Source organism: Rhincodon typus, chromosome 2, assembly GCF_021869965.1.
Source record: "Rhincodon typus isolate 14 chromosome 2, sRhiTyp1.1, whole genome shotgun sequence".
In the NCBI taxonomy this organism is placed as follows: Eukaryota; Metazoa; Chordata; class Chondrichthyes; order Orectolobiformes; family Rhincodontidae; genus Rhincodon; species Rhincodon typus.
The window spans coordinates 116,665,573-116,682,129 of NC_063333.1; the positions used below are offsets into that span (position 1 = coordinate 116,665,573).

General features: G+C 41.4%; 1 protein-coding gene across 12 annotated transcripts in view; it reads right to left on the reverse strand.

Moving 5' to 3' along the window:
- The window catches only part of si:dkeyp-120h9.1 (Y+L amino acid transporter 2-like), a 158,675-nt gene that overhangs the window by 83,752 nt on the left and 58,366 nt on the right, over positions 1 to 16,557 (reverse strand). For 3 of the 12 annotated variants that reach the window (XM_020513238.2, XM_048610095.1, XM_048610105.1), the window contains exon 1: positions 15,635 to 15,840. The exons of 5 other annotated variants lie outside the window; for them this stretch is intronic. The gene's annotated coding sequence lies outside the window, so the exon portion shown is untranslated. Of the gene's footprint in view, positions 1 to 15,578; positions 15,596 to 15,634; positions 15,841 to 15,955; positions 16,098 to 16,222; positions 16,319 to 16,557 lie in introns of those variants that run through there. 4 more of the 12 variants (XM_048610169.1, XM_048610145.1, XM_048610176.1 and 1 more) reach the window with 3 other exon arrangements.

A 16,557-nucleotide genomic window follows, 5' to 3' on the forward strand; every position in this document is an offset into this window, starting at 1 on the left:
AGCAGACTATGTGATAATAAAGCCTGGTGTTTGGGGGTGGGGAAAGCATGGGAAAGTCTTCAAGCCCTAAAATTGCTGAACTCAATATTAAGTCCAGAAGGCTGTAAACTTCCCAAGTGGAAAATGAGGTGCTGTTCTTCCAGCTTGCGCTAAGCTTCAATGGAGCACTGCATCAAGCCTGAGACAGAGACGGGCCAGGGATCAGGGTGGTGTGTTGAAGTGGCAGTGGAAGAAATGGGTGTCTGGTGGAGGCATCCTGCTGAAGGTGGCAGAAATGGCAGCCAATGATCTTCTGGATGTGGATGCTGGTGGGATGGCAGGCGAAGAAAAGGGGTACCCTGTCGCTTTTGTGGGAAGAGAGAGAGGGGGAGGTGAGGGCTGAAGTGCAAGAGATGAGTCAGACACAGCTGAGGGCCCAATCAACTATGATGCAGGGGAACCCTTGGTTGAGGAGAAGGTGGACATTTCAGAGGCCCCTTGTTGAAGTTGGCATCATCAGAACAAATGCGAATGAGATGGAGGAACTGGGAGAATAGAATTGTGTCTTTACAGGAAGCAGAATGTGAGAATGTCTAGTCAGGGTAACTGAGGGAGTCGGTTAGTTTGTAATGGGCATTATTGTCAGTCTATCACCAGAAATGGAAACAGAGAAGTCGAGGAGGGAAGGGAGAAGTCTGAGATGGACAAGGTGAAGTTGAGAGCCAGGTGGAAGTTGGAAGTTTAATTGATAGACTTTTCCAATTCCAGACAAGGAAGCAGCACCGATGATATCATCGAGATACCCGGAAAGGGACTAAACATCCATGGTAAACAGGAGGTGGCTGGTGCCTGCAAACCGGAAATTCTGAAACTGACAAAGCGTCAGATGAAACGCAGATGTAAATGGGAAGGGACTGGACAAAAGGGAGAAAAAAATTTGAGTTAAGGTAAGAGGGGATCAGTTCTGTAGGGCAGGAGCAGACAGAAACAATGGGTCTGCGCGGGTAGTCCTGTTTGTGGTTTAAAAGAGCTGCATTCTTCTATGAGTGGACTTTCACCTGCTTGCCATTCTCACTCAGGCAGCAATGTCACTGTCATAACGCCTGAATTTGCAGGCTATGATGGCATTGTGACATTCAGTTCTGTCATCATTGGGCTGTCCAAATGGTTTTTTTTTTGGGGGGGTGGGGGGTGGCAGGGGCTGCAGATGGGATAGGATCTGATGCTAAAAATGAAACATAACACATGCGCAGCTGCTAATTCCACCTCCTCTCCAACCCTCCATCCAAGAAGCCCTCAGACCTGGCTGGTTGTGTCAAAACAGAGAGGGTGCTCTATATGAACTAATTCCGGGAATATCAGCAAAGACGAATTGTTCAAATGGCCAGCTAGCTTCTCTCCTTCTGCAAACTACACTCGAGCCTCTGGGTAATTTCAATTTTTACCTTCAATGCGCAAGCTCTGGGTCTCATTTTCCACAGTTGCAATAATTGATTTCTCTGCCTCTCTTTCATGTTCTCGACTCTGAAGCAGCTCTCCCGTTCCCCTACCTCTCTCCTCATTGCCCTTCATTTAAACAAGTATCTGCTTTTTTGTGATGTCAAACCTGAAGTTGCTTCTAGGGGATGGCAATAGAACCTACTCCTCCTCTGCCATATTCTTCTGTCTCTGCGCCACTTTTATCACCTGTGCTTCCTACTGTGTTCTCTGTTATCCACTCTGCTGGCTCACTCTATCCCACTGCTCCCTCCATTCTGTTCCCACTGCCTTTTTTTCAGTAAGTGACTAGAGATATTGGATGCATTGACTTTGAACCTCCAGATTTTCCTAGACCCCAGAATGGTCCCTGCGGATTTGTAAGTAGCAGATGCAATGCCAGTATTCAAAAAAAGGAGAGAGACAGAACAGTGAATACAATGAGCCTGATAGCAGCAATAGGGAAAACGTTTGAATCGTGGTACAATCTATTATGTACATGTAATGTTATGACTGTACAGAGTTCATTTTGTCAGCAGTTGTAGCTAGTAGGGTGTATGAGGAGGAACCAGTTGGTAAAGTGTGTGTACTTTCTAAAAGCACAATATGGTGCCACACAAAAAAAAAAGTCTATTACACTAAATCAGGGCTCATAGGTTTCAGGTAATGTATTAGCACTTGTGATATATTAGCATGGGCTGAAGATTAGTTAATGGATACAAAACCAGGAGTAAGAATGAAGAGATCATAGAATCCCTACAGTGCAGAAGCAGACCATTCAGCCCATCAAGTCTGCATTGCCCCTCCAAACATAGTTCCAGACAAACCCATCTTCCTACCCTATTCCCGTAAGCCTGCACTTCCCATGGCTAATCTGCACACCCCTGGACACTATGGGCAATTTAGCATGGCCAATCCACCTAGCCTGCACGTTTGGACTGCGGGAGGAAACCGGAGCACACGGAGGAAACAGACACAGGGAGAATGTCTGTGTAGAGTCTGCACAGTTGCCTCAGGCTGGAATTGAACCTGGGTCCCTGGCGCTGTGAGGCAGCAATGCTAACCACTGAGCCACTGTGCCAAGTATAACAAGTGGGGTACCATGAAACTCATTACTGGGCCCTTTCTCTACACCAGGATGTGCAGCAAAGAATTCAGCATTTGAATATATTTTTATATACAGAGATACAATCACAAACGTAGCACCTAAGCCCACAATCAGACTTTCAACCTGTTCTCATTTATTGGAAGACAAGAGAATCCCTAGCACAATCCCTATAACCTGTCTACATTAAACAATTGATATACAATTAACAAGCACTTCCTTGATCTTTAAATGAAATTTAGACTTCACATTTACAACCTGTTATCATATTGACACTTGTATCTGAATTAATTCAAACTTTTGCATTATTGAGTCCTCTATTGTTTGTGTTGCCGTGAAAAGTCTTATCTGAGCAACGAAAGCTGAGGGAAATGACTATTTTTAATACAGAGACACCTGATCCAACAGTGTCTCCTACTCCAAGTACCATACACCAATTACAATCAGTATTCTGCATATGAACCAGCTTGACCACCCAGGGATCCCAAAATTGAATTATATATAAGCGGTTGAAAATCTACTGAATCCATGATCAACCTTTTCTGGAATGTCCATCTGTTTTCTGAAATCTGTCAAATTCTGACAGTGCCACATAAGCATTTAACAAATTATCTTTCTTCCAGATATCACCCAGAACCTCTAAGTCTCAAACCATCATCACTATCCATTTCACAAAATACTACTGGTTTTACTTCTATGAAGCAACAAACACCAAGTTTGTCTCTTGTTTCTCTTTTTGGAGAGTCAAAACCCATAACAAACAAAATGGATACATAGTTCACAATCTGAGAATACTGCAGGGTAAATACTACTCAGTTCTCGTTGATTTGCTACTCGTTTCCACAATAACCACCATCATTTTAGATTCATGTAAAAAAAAAGCTAATTTTTAGTTTCCAACCTTTACTTTTAAAGCTACCATCATCTGCTACAATGGTTAGGTTCAGAAAATCTGTAGGTGGAGGTTAGACATAAAGCCAATCTTTAGACTTCTTCACCGAAGTTTATTTACATTACACACACCTCCTTACCCAACTGCCACAAATTCAGTTTGATTCTATTTATAGGAACAGAAGTGAATCCCCAGTTAATGGCTACTACCAGTATACAATTAATATACTGTTAACAAACTTCAATGGGTTAGATGAAGGAACTGAGTGCAGTTGACAAAGTCAGGGGGAAATGGAAGTAGTGAAGAAAACATATAAAAGCTATAAAAGGACACAGGCAGTGACTAAGCAATAAGTTGGAAGATGGAAAATAATATGCAAAAGTATCAAGTTATCCACTTAGTAGGAAAGACAAAATTATTTAAACAGTGAACATGAACCAATGTTGCTCGCAGAGGGCCTAGACTTCCTTGTACTTAAATCACTGAGGGTTAGCACACAAATTAGGAACACAAATGATACATTATATTCTAATCTGTTGTAATAGAGGCTAACAGTAAAGAAGCCTTACTGCATTTATACATGGCCATGGTGAAATTACACTTAGAAACACTGTGTGCTGTTCTGGTCTCCTTAGGCATGGAAAGATATATTTATCGAAGGGAGAATGCAACCCAAGTTTACTCGACAGATTTCCAAGAATGAGGGGACTGTCATGTGACAGCTGTAAGACAAGTTAGAGAGTGTTTTTATATCAGGTCAGAGAGTGTTTTTATACAAACACACAGAAGATAAGAAATTGCAGACATTAATTCAATATGAAGGATCTGGCATGGCAGCCATTAGACATGGCTACAAGATTAACAGAACTGGGAACTAAATTTCTCAATCGACATGAAAGGTGGTGAAAATCATACAATGGTGCAGTAGCCTTAATCATTAAGTATTAAATCAATTCCTTCAACCTTAGGGGAGAAAAAGAGAGAGGTGAGCAGATAGTGGAGATTATTGGCAGATTATGGAAATAGGAAAGAATTTAAAGTTGTACTTGAAGTTGTGTAAAGGGTTTCTGGGGTAGCAGTTCTGATATGGTAAATGTAGTGTTTAACTGAGCACATGTGTAATACAGCAAGTTCTTGTTTAACATTGCTTTGTTTTACTTTGCTTTACTTCAATGTCATTCAATTAGTCTGCAATCTTGTTTACAATTCCAAGATTTGGTTTGAAGTTGTTTCGCACAGGTATGTCATCAGGCTGCATGACTGATTTGTGCCATATTAGAGCAGCCTAAGCAGTTCCCTAACCAACCCTCTTTCTGCCGACCCTCATACTTATGGTTCTGCCACTCCCAGGCTCACCCCCTTGCTGATCCTTTTTCATGCCAAAACATCCACATGCACCCTCCCCGTGAAGCAAAGAAATGACAACAGCTGTGCCAGGACCCTTTGGATGTGACAGGAATGAAGACAATGATTGTAATAGTCCCATCAGTGCTTCCTCATCAGGACCCGCACTTTCATGATCCAGGAGCTCCAGCCTCAGAATCTATGTCCCATCAACGGAAGGTCCAAGGTGCAGATCTGCTCCACTGTGAAGCAGATAATTAAATATTCATTCACTGGATGCAGGTTTTACTAGGTCAGCATTTATTGCCCAACCCTAACAACTTCTCACGGGCAATTAGTGAACAGCCATCTTGAACTACTGCAGTCATTGTGGTGTACGGACATGCACAACATATCCAGCAGTTTGACCCAGCATCTCTGAAGGAAGGCAATATAGTCCCAAGTCAGGATGGTGAATGTCTTGGAGAGGATCTTGCAGGTTTCTGTTCCTAAACTTCTGCTGTCCTTGTCCTTAACAGGCCAATTGTTTGGAACTGGAGTGGAGAAGACAGGAAATAAATACAATAACTATCAGTGGGGGAAAAAATTATGAAGGAGATAATGGGGCTTAAGACCAATAAGTCTTCTGGACCTGATGGACTGCATCCTGCAATATTAAAGGAAATACCTGCGGAGAAAGTGAATGCAGTGGTAATAATGTACCAACAACACTGGGTTTCTGGAAAAGTCCAAGAGGATTGGAAAACTGCCAATGTAACATCTTTAATTCAACAAGGGAACAAGACAAAAAACAGGTAACTATAAGCCAGTTAGCTTAAGATGTGTTTAGAAAAATATAAGCAATGTAATAGCAGGACATTTAGAAACACAGAATACAATCAGGAAGAGTCAGCATGAAGCATAAATCATGCTTGGTAAAATTTATTACAGTTTTTTGTTTAGGTGGTAACAAGCAGGATAGAAAAAGAGGAAGCAGTGGATATTATAAATTTGCATTTCCATAGCAGATTTGATATCATGTGTGGGCCCATGCTGTTGTGGGTAGTATATTAACATGGATAGAGGATTGGCTAACTCATAGAAGTCAGTTTGGAGCAGGGTGGGAGGATGTTGCACTTTCAGGATGGCAGCCTCATCTTGACTGTAGGCGTTGCACTCATCCAGGGTAATTGAGGATATTCCATCACACTCCTAGCTTAGGTCTTGCAGATTTCAGACAGACATATGCGAGACAGGCGATGAGTAAAACACTGCAAAATAGATGCCTCTGATAGCACAGTATTTATAAGGCTGGTCTACGTCAGTATCTGCCTGACAGTAACTCAAGGATATTGTTAGTGATGTATGCAACAACTGTAATGCCATTAGATGTCAAGGGGCAATGGTTAGATTCTCCCTTGTAGAAAACAAGTCAATGTTTGGCACATGTGTGAAATAAATGTTAGTTGCTGCTTATCAGTCCAGTCTGGATGACGAAATCCAGATCTTCATGCATACGGCCTGCTTCAGTATCTGATGGAAGGAAAATTATTGATGCAGCAGTTTAAAGATGATCGAGTCTTGGACACTACCCTGAGGAACTGCTGCAATGATATTTTGGGACTAAGATGACTGTCCTCCAACAGCTATAACTACAATCCGCCTTGTGCTAGGTATGACTTCAAACAGCAATTTTCTCCTAATGTCCACTGACTCCAATTTTGCTGGGTTCCATATACCATACTCAGCGAAAAACGGTCTTGATGTCAAGGGCAATCAGTCTCAGCTCACTTTTGTAGTTCAGCACTTTTGGATCAACACTGTAATGAGGTCAGGAGCTAACCCAACAGAATGTCAATCAACTTGTTATTGCTGATGTTATTACTGCTGATGATCCTTTCCATCACTTTGCCAATGACTGACAGTTGACTGATAGGGCAATAATTGACTGGTGTGGATTTGTCTTGTTTCAGGGTGTGGGCAAGACAGATCTGGGCAATTTTCCACATTTCCAAGTAGACTACAGGTTGTAGTTGTACTGGAACAGCTTAGACACTTAAGTGTTCAGTCTATTGAAGGTGAAGTGCAAGTTGCGAGAGGTTGGCAGTAAGAGGTGTGTGAGGAATTGGGTGAGGCTGTCCTGATTGGAGCAGAAAGAGGAAGTGTCTTCAGTGACGAACATGGTTAGACAACCGGATTGACATGCATCACTGGCAACAAGCCAAGCAGAAAGTTCCTCTTTCATTTGTCTGAGGAAAGGTCTAACCTGAAACATTATCTTTGTATTTGCACAGATGCTGCCTTACCTGCTGAGTATTTCCACCATTTTCAGTAATAAGGAATCAAAGAAGCTTCATGGTAATTTGGATAAGTTGAGCGAGTGAGCGAATTAATGACAAATGCAGCATAAGATGGTAAGTGTATGCTGTTCACTTTGATTGGAAAAACAGAAAGGAAGAGTATTATTTTACTTGTGATAGATTGAGAAACAAAAGGAACCTTGGTCCTGGTACACCAGTCACTCAAAGTAACCATGCAGATGTAGCAAGCAGTTGGAAAGCAAATGGGATGTTGGCCTTCATTGCAAGGGGATTTGAGTACAGAGTCAAGAATATTTTCTTGCAGCTAAACAGTTCTTTGGCGAGACCACAACTGGAATTCTGGGTGCAGTTTTGGTCTCCTCACCCAAGAAAAGATATATTTGCCATAAAGGGGATCAGAGAAGGTACACTAGGCCAATTCCTGGGAACAGAGTATTGTCACACAAGGAGGAATTGTGTTGACTAGCCCTGTATTCACAAGGCAAGTATCCCAAATATCTTCTTTAACCACCTTGTCCACCTGTCCTGCTGCCTTCAAGAATCTGTGGAAATAAGTGCTGACATCTCTTTGATCTTCTGTACTTCCAAAGTTCCTACCATTCATTGTACACTCCTTTTCCTTGTTAATCCTCCCAAAATGTATCACCTCATACTTTTGTGGCCAACAGTCTAAGCAACTAGGCCCAACAGAAAATTGGCTAAACAGCTTCTGAAAGCATGGCCCAACAGAATGCAAAGAGGCCAAGGTTACCACAGGTCAAAAGCCAAAAAGGATCAGCTCAGACATATATTGTATTTGAACAATGGAACAGTCATAATGACCTAAAAGCCATTAAGAGGTACTCAGCCAGAACAGTAGGGAGACACGTTATGTTTGTGCATTCCCCAGTTTCAGCCAGACCCCTTGGCATCATGAAGTAATCATATCTTGGAAAGGGGATCGATAGACCTATGATCACCTGGCCTAACCTCAATGGGCACTGTAACCCCTGTCCTGTGACCTCATCAGCTGAAGTCAGAGAACATTCTAGAAGGGCTCAGAAAGATAAGAAGGGACACCTGGCAACCATTCCTTCAGTAAAGACTCGTCTGGCACGGACGTGACATGCGACCCACCTTCATTCTAAGAAGAAGACCCTGAGTGCCCTCTAGACATGCTCAGTGAATTGGATCCAGCAGCCCGATGAAGTTCACCACAACAGGTAGTATATGTGTTTGTCAAGCACTCAGCCTAATTGGGAAAAATTAACTTAATTTGTGTAACAGTTGTTTTTTTTAAACCTGGCAAATGTTTTAATAAAATTAAGTTGGAACAACAGTCCTTTATTTGTCTTATACAGTAACAGCATTTGGATAAATGGGTTTTATTAGTAATAAACTGGTTGCAGTATCCGTTTAGAATATTTCACAAGCAATATCTTTCGGGATTAAATGCCGTTTGCCATTATTCTGCCCATCTATTTTGTTAGGTAATCTAAGGTTTTCCTCATTGCTATTTACCGTACCACCAAATTTTTCTGTCATTTGTGAACTTATGATCAAGCATCATACATTCAAGTCAAAATCATTAATGTACACAGCAAACAACAACAGACACCGCATCAAACCCTGTGCTATGCCACTGTTCATAGGCTTCCAATCACAAAAACAACTTTCAACCAATACTACGCCTATTGTCAGCAGGCCAACTTCAGATCTAATTTGCCAAATTGCCCTGGCTCTTACCTTCTTGACCAGTCTCCCATGCAAGGCCTGTCAAATTCCGTACTGAAGTCCACGTTTACTACAATCACTGCATTACCGTCATCCAGACATCTAGCCATCTCTGCAAAAACCTCAAATAAACCTGCCAGACATGATCTCCCCCAACAAAGTTATGCTGACTACCCTGATTAATCTTCACCTGGGTAGTAATTCCGTATCTAAGAAATTTTTCCAATAATTTCCTGACCTCAGACATTTGACTCACTGACTATGGTCCCTTAATGCATCCCTACCACCCTCTTGAACAATGGTACCACATTAGCCGTTTTCCAGTTCTTTGGCACCTCGGCTACGTTCAGACAGATTTGAAAATTAATTTTAGGGCCCGTGAAAACTTCTCCATTGCCTCCCACAGCAGCCTGGGATACATCATCCCAGGGCCAACATGACAGTGGAGTGGGCTCCTGTGCCAGAGCTCATCCATTCTGTCTGTTTCTTTTATTTTCCCCCTCTTTTGTTTGTGTTTTTTGTTAAAGAAAACTGTTTAAAATTACTCAGATGGGAACGGAGGTGGCGGCTCCCAGACTGGAAGCCCATCGTGGGGAGGCAAGACCTTTTGCAGACTGGAGGTGAAGCGTCGAGCTTTGGAAGCTGGGTGTCGTCTGGAGCGTAGGTGCTGGCACAGACTTAGGTGGAAGGACTGTAAATTCAGTATTTTTTAAAAATTTTCCCTTTTAAAAATTTTCCCTTCTTATGCTGAACTCATTTTTTTTTTCTGTTTATACCAAATGCTCAAGTGTCTGCACTAAGGTATCTTGTACCCAAGATGGTGCCGTAAAGTGGTGACTTTGCAAAATTTTTACTGCACTCATCTGAGTGCATGTGACAATAAAGCTAATTCAAATTCAATGCAAATTCATCCAAAACTACTAATATGTCTTTCCTCTCAATTGTAGTTTATTCCAGTATTTCACAGTCCTCTTATCTGATTTCTAAATCTACACAGTGTTTCTCTATCATGAATACAGATGTAAAGTGCTCATTTAAAACTTCACCCAAGTCTTACAGCTCCAAACACAAATTGTCCTTAGGGCCCTAAAGGGGATCATCCTTTGTCTCGTTATCCTTCTAACATAGAAAACACCTTTAGATTTTTTTAATTTTACCTGCCAGTGTTTTTCGTGTCCATGCTTCATTTTCCTAATGGAGGTAACCTACTGGGACTTTCTATGCACCTCTAGGGCTTCTCAATATCTACCATAAGCTTCCCTTTTTTCCTTCATTAAATCCTGTACATTTTTCAATACGCAGGGTTCTCCCAAAGTTTAGGTCTTCATCTTTACAGGAATACATTGTCCCTGCATTTTCATTACTTCATTTTTAAGACTCTCACTGCTGTGATGTGTCTATCTCGACCAGACCCCGTCTTATTTTAAAACCACCCTTTCAACAACCCAAAACCTTTATTTCTTGTCCATCTTTGAACTTTTCTACGACTTCCTCAAATCTCACTTTGTTACGGTCACCATCACCAAAATGTTGCCCACTGACTCTTCCATTGCCTGCCTGGCTTTGTTCCCCAAAATTAAGTCCAGCACTGCTCTGTCTCTTGTAGCACTTTCTTTGTGTTGGCTTAAAAAGCTCGTGAGTAAATTAAGAATTCCATCCTCTCTAAACCTTTTACATTTTGTCTATCTCAGTTAGTAATGGAGAAGTTGAAATCCCCTATTACTACCCTATACTTATACAATACTTTGAAATTTGCCTAAAAATCTGCCCTTTTATCTCTCTGACTGTTTGGAGATCTATAGTACTCCCAATAATGTGATTTCCCCTTTTTTGTTTTTAGGTTCCACCCATATGGCCTCAATTGAAGAGCTTTCTAGAATGTTGGTCCTCCTTATCGCATCAATACTGCAACACCATCTTCCTCTTTTACACCCCTCCTTATCTTGCGTGATGGTTCTTTACCCAGGATTATTCAGCTATCAGTCCTGCCCCTCTCTCAACAATGTCTCCATGATAGCAATCATATCTCATCCCCATGTATCAATCAGCACCCCCAACTCATATGTTTTACTCATAAGGCTTCTTACATTAAAATAAATGCCATCTAACCTTGCTGAGCCCCCTGAAGTCTTAACTTGACTATGTACCTCTGCCTACCAGACTGACGTGGCCTTCCCTACACATTTGTCTGTGCATCATCTCTTAGTGTAGCTCCACTCCATATCCCACTGACCTGCTAAATTAGTTTAAACCCCCACCAAGAGCGTTAGCAGTCTCAACTGTCACCAACTGTTCAGCCACACATTCGTCTACTCTAGCCACCTATTCGTATACTCACTAGCACAATGGCACCAGGAGTAATCCAGTGATCACAACTTCGGGCCCCTGCTTCTCAATCTGCTACCTAGTTTTCTACATTCTTGTTGCAGGTCCTCAATCTTCTTTCTACCTATGTCATTGATACCAATGCAAACCATAATCTATGATTGTCCACACTTCCCCTGCAGCCTTTCATTGACATCCTTGACTTTATCCCCAGTGAGGCAACATACTGTCCTGGTATCATATCTGCAGCTGCAGAAATGCCTACATGTACTCTTCACCATGGAGACTCCTATCGTTATAGCTCTTCCTCAGCCTTCTTCTGCCTTGTGCAGCTTGGTTCTGGCTGCACTCCCCAGAGGAACCATCACTCCCACCATTTTCCAGAGAAAAACTGTTCTTGCCCTCTAAGGACTGACTGCCCCGTTCCTTCTTCTGAATGATGGTCGCCCATTGCTTCCCTGACAATTTCCTCAAGGCAGGATGACGACATCTAGAAACATTCATGTAACGCTCAGCCTCACAAATGTACTGCAGTGCCACTAACTAGCACTCCAGCTCCACAATGCATTGTAGTGCTGAGATGGAGGATCAGCAATGATCACACTGAACAACAAAGCAGGCTCAATGGGCCTGATCTTGGTCCTACTTTCTACGTTCCAGTGTAAATACTATACATTTTGCACACCACACACACACATACACACAAAATTGCTCCCTGTCAAGCAATGGATCAATTTTAAAATTCAGACACATGGTTTCAAAAAAGAACAAAAGAACTACAGATGCTGGAAATCATAAACAAAGATAGAAATTGCTGTAAAAACTCAGCAGGTCTGGCAGCCTCTGTGGAGAGAAATCAGAATTTGTGTTTCGGGCCCAGTGACCCTTCAAAACTCAGACTGCTGAGTGATAACCACAGCTTTTGGGAGTCATGCTCAGAGATCTACTAAAAAGAACTAGCCTTTCAGCACAGCAATCCACATATTACCTAGGAGTGCTAGAAGGAAATCACCAGTGTGCAGGATTGGATGACTGCATGAACTGATAGACTGAGCGGTCCTTTTCTATGGCCTGATAACTATTTAACACCAACCCTTTTCCCACTGTTCCCAAAATTTTGCTTTCAACCAGAAGTTTAAGGGACTTAGTGGCATAGTGGTAATGTCATTGAACTAATACTCCAGTATCAGACCATGGCAAATTAATTCAGTAAAAATCTGGAATTACAAAAAAAAAACTGTTATATAGTTGGCCAAATGAAAACAATCAAATGCTAAAAAACCCATGTCATTCACTTATGCCTTTTAGGAAGGGAAATCTTCCATCCTTCACTGGTCTGGCCTACATATGACTCCAGGACGACAGCAATGTACTGGACTCTTAACTGGCCTCTGGCAATTAAGAGTTGGGCAATAAATGCTGGCCTTGCAATGAATAATAACACAAATGTTCCCCTGGTCCCTCAACTCAGCACTTTCAATGCAGGCAGACTTGATGCAATACCAATTACAGTGATTGCAGGAGAACTAAGAAACAGTGGCCCCACAAGTATGGAATGTAAACAAAGTGTTCAATTACACCTAAATATGCACTGTCTTTGTTAAATATGTGACTGTGTGCATTCTTAATCATAGAACGGCTTTATAGATGCATAAACATACACCTATTAAGGTACATAAAAACTGAATAAATTTCTTCAGAAACCAAGTTTAAAAAATACAAATTCAGAACTCAAATTTAAATTAGTCAGCTAAGGAGCATAACTGGAAACTAGAGAAAGTTTAATTTAGAATGAAGAAGAAACACTCTCTCTTACAGGAGCTAAGAGCACGAGGGGATTTCCAGGTACATTGGTAGAGGCAAAGATCTGAAATGAATCAGTTAGACAGGAGATTTAGGAATGTTTCTTCCCCGCATGAGCCAAATGCACACCTAGCTAATCACTTTGCATGCAAAGGAACTAGCAAGATTATCATAAGTAAAACAAAGAATTCTGGATGCTGGAAATCTGAAAGAAAAACACAAAGTACTGGAGAAACTCAGAAGGTCAGGCAGCATCTATGGAGAGCAAACAGACTTAATGTTTCGAGTCCAATGACCATTCTTCAGAAGAATATCTATTACAAAAAGGACTCAAATGAACTATTCGGTTGTCAAGTTGTAACAAAAACAGTGTTGGGAGTAAAAATTTCATATGGTGATCAGCTGTAAGAGATGGGTCCTAACATTCACTGCCAAATCACTGATATTGGGCAACAGATGACACCGGGCAGTCATGAAGTGACTTTTCTTATGGACCAGACCAAACCCTCTCAAAATACATTAAAAAGATAGTGAAGACCCTCACTTTTTCTCATTTTAAAAGGTAAGTGGAAGGCACTGTGTTCCAGATGCAATTCAATTGGTCAAACTACTCAATGTTAAGAAAAACACTTTGTAATATAAAAACAGTTATATTACTTTTATTTCTTCTGTATTTTAAAAGCATTGGCTTAACTATAGCTTTATTGAAATGCCTAACAAAGTAATAGCTATATCGACTACTGCTAAGTAACTGTTCCAATATAGTAACATCCCATAAACACACCCTAGGCAAAGACAAATTCAGTAAAACAGATTGTTTCATAAATCAAATCTAGCAGCAGGAAGAGAACCCTAGCTTTTAGCTGTAACAGAAAGAGGAGTAACTGCTTTCACACCCAGCTTCAAGTCCCCAGCAACTACAGAAAGCTAAAAGTAAAAATCCTGTTTGTGTGGGAGCCTGACCACACCCATTCAGGTTGCTTCTATTGTTCCAACTTGTAAAAAATCCCCAAGGCCTCACAAGTTGTTTACTCGATTGGCTTTGAGCAGACCTCTCTGTACATATGTCTCATCATTTCTTCATATAAAGAAACAGGATAAACTACACCTCTTAAAGCCATAGTATCATCACACTTTGGCTGAATTTGTCATTACTAGTGCTGGACCAACTAGAAACTGTAGAAATATGAAAACACTCATGAAAAAGAGAGTAAAAGTCAAACTAAACAAAGGAATAAGAATATTTATAAGTCAGAGGAACAAGAACTATTTTAACTATGCAATGTACATAAAATTAAAAACAAATTTGTGATATTAGATAGCCACTACAGATCAGTGACAGGAGCAGGTGAACAAGTGGGACTGGTACAGAGTAAAACAGTAGGAATTTGGCTGAGTTACATTTTGAGAAATGGGAAGGCTTAGAGATAAGCAAAAACAATACCAAAGTAACTGAGTTAAAGGGGAATAAATGAAGGTTTTACTGCAGGTGAACTGATATTTAAGTGGAGACAGAATCTGTGGAGAGAGAAACAGGATTTAGTCCAATATGACTCTCCTTCAGAACTATTAAAATGAATTTGGTTGACTCTGTTGGAACCTGCACAGATAAAAGGAGGTAGCCTTGGCAACAGGCCAATATTTTTCATCATTGCAACATTAAACCTCTTCTTTGCTTTTTCTGGGCACAAAATATTTGTATGGGATCATTTTTGATATGCATCACTCAAGATGAAGGACCAGGACAGTTCAATTGATTGGCATCCAGCTACTTGCTTTGCAGCTGTTGGTCTTCATGTGGAAGGCTGTTGCACTGTGACTGCAATACAGGGTACATACCTTTACAAATCACTGTACTTGGTTCGCCACCAATGCTACAATCTCTAATACAAAGGACAAGGTCAGCAAAGAATCCCCATCAACTCCAACATTGCCTGCAGGTCAGACAACATTTCAAGATACAAACAGTTCCCAAATAGTTTCATCTTTGCTGAATCACGGTCCTAAAACTTATCACCCAATCCTATTTTGGGAGCACCATCGTCACAAGATATGCAGAAGATTGAGCAAGTAACGGACAATCACTAAATGCAATCAAGAATGCATAGTATCAGCTCACGTCGCAAGAACAAGTTTTAAGTAAGTTATTTTAAGACTTCATTGCCTTATCACATAAATTATCAATGGTACGTAGACAACTGCATCAATTCCTCCCTTATTTGTACACTATTATGGTTTCATTTATTTTCAATTCTACACAAATATTAAACTATAGGTACAAGACTCAGATAGGAACCGCCAAGCACGCACTCAACAAAAGACCCAGAAACAGCAGCGTACAACACCAACGTGACGATATGTTTACGTGATGTTGATTAAACCCAAAATACTGGACTATGGGGAGAAATATCCCTTTTGTTATTCTAAATACGACGGTAACGATTCACTAATTCCTAGAATGTGCAGCACTTCAACAAATTGTAAAAGAAAAAAGAATGTTTTAACACACATGAACGCAGCGGAAAGTATTTGTCTTCAATAACATTAAAACATCCGGAAACCAGCAAAAGCCGATCAACACCTGCAAAGAAATGACACAGTCAAAGCAGCCCCAAAGTGCTACGTGCTTTCACCCACCCACCATTCAAAACAACAATTTAAAACAGCTAAAGGATAATTCAGTCTGCTGAAGTGTACCTCGCTGTAGTCGATTATCTCCAGCCTCTCAAAACAATCAACAGGATGTAATTTTATAACCTGCTGCTTCTGAGCGAGAAATTTTATACTTGACCGGCGCACTGAAGCACGTGGTAGTTCTGCTCTGTGGCAGATCACGGAATTTAAGAATTGGCTTGAAGCAATCCAGCGTGAGAGAGAGAGTCCGAGTCCGGAAGAAAGGGGATTGCATCAGTTAAAGACGGTCTTCCTTTGTCATAGTGGGGGGGAAAAAATCAACACGCGCACAACTTGCCACAGCAACCAAACAAAACATCCTTTACAGGGTTATAACGCACATACCTTTTTCCGTCTGAATATGGGAGAGTGAAAAAGGCAAATTAAAAACATTGAGGAAATTTAAAACAAACGTAACACCATAAGGCGCAGAGCGTAGGTGCAGCAGAGAAGCAGCTCAGGCCTGGATTTCAGCCAATGCCCGCAGACTGCCAGACACGACGTTCCAATTCAGAACGCTGAGACACTGTCAATAACAACACAACGTTCCAATGCCGCGACACGCACTCTGATGGGAGATCCATCGTCAGCGCTCACTTAATCGCAGCTCACCTTCCAAAGCAGCCAAACCAAATCCAAAGACCGTAAAGCCGACGTAGCAGCAAATCCGAGCTGCTGGCGGCCGAGAAAAGAGTCAAATCTAAAAATAAACACAAATTCTCCTGTACCGTGGGCCGTCTCCTTCGTGCTGAACTAGCTTTGCCAAAAGCGCTGCAAGATGTCATGACAAAAACAGAAATTGCTGGAAAAGCCCAGCAGGCCTGGCAGCACGTGTAGAGAGAAATCAGAGTTAACGTTTCGGGTCCAGTGATCCCTCCTCGAAGGGTCCATTAATTTTCCTTATTTGAATTACAGAACGACACAATATCACAGCTGGCCCTCCTGCA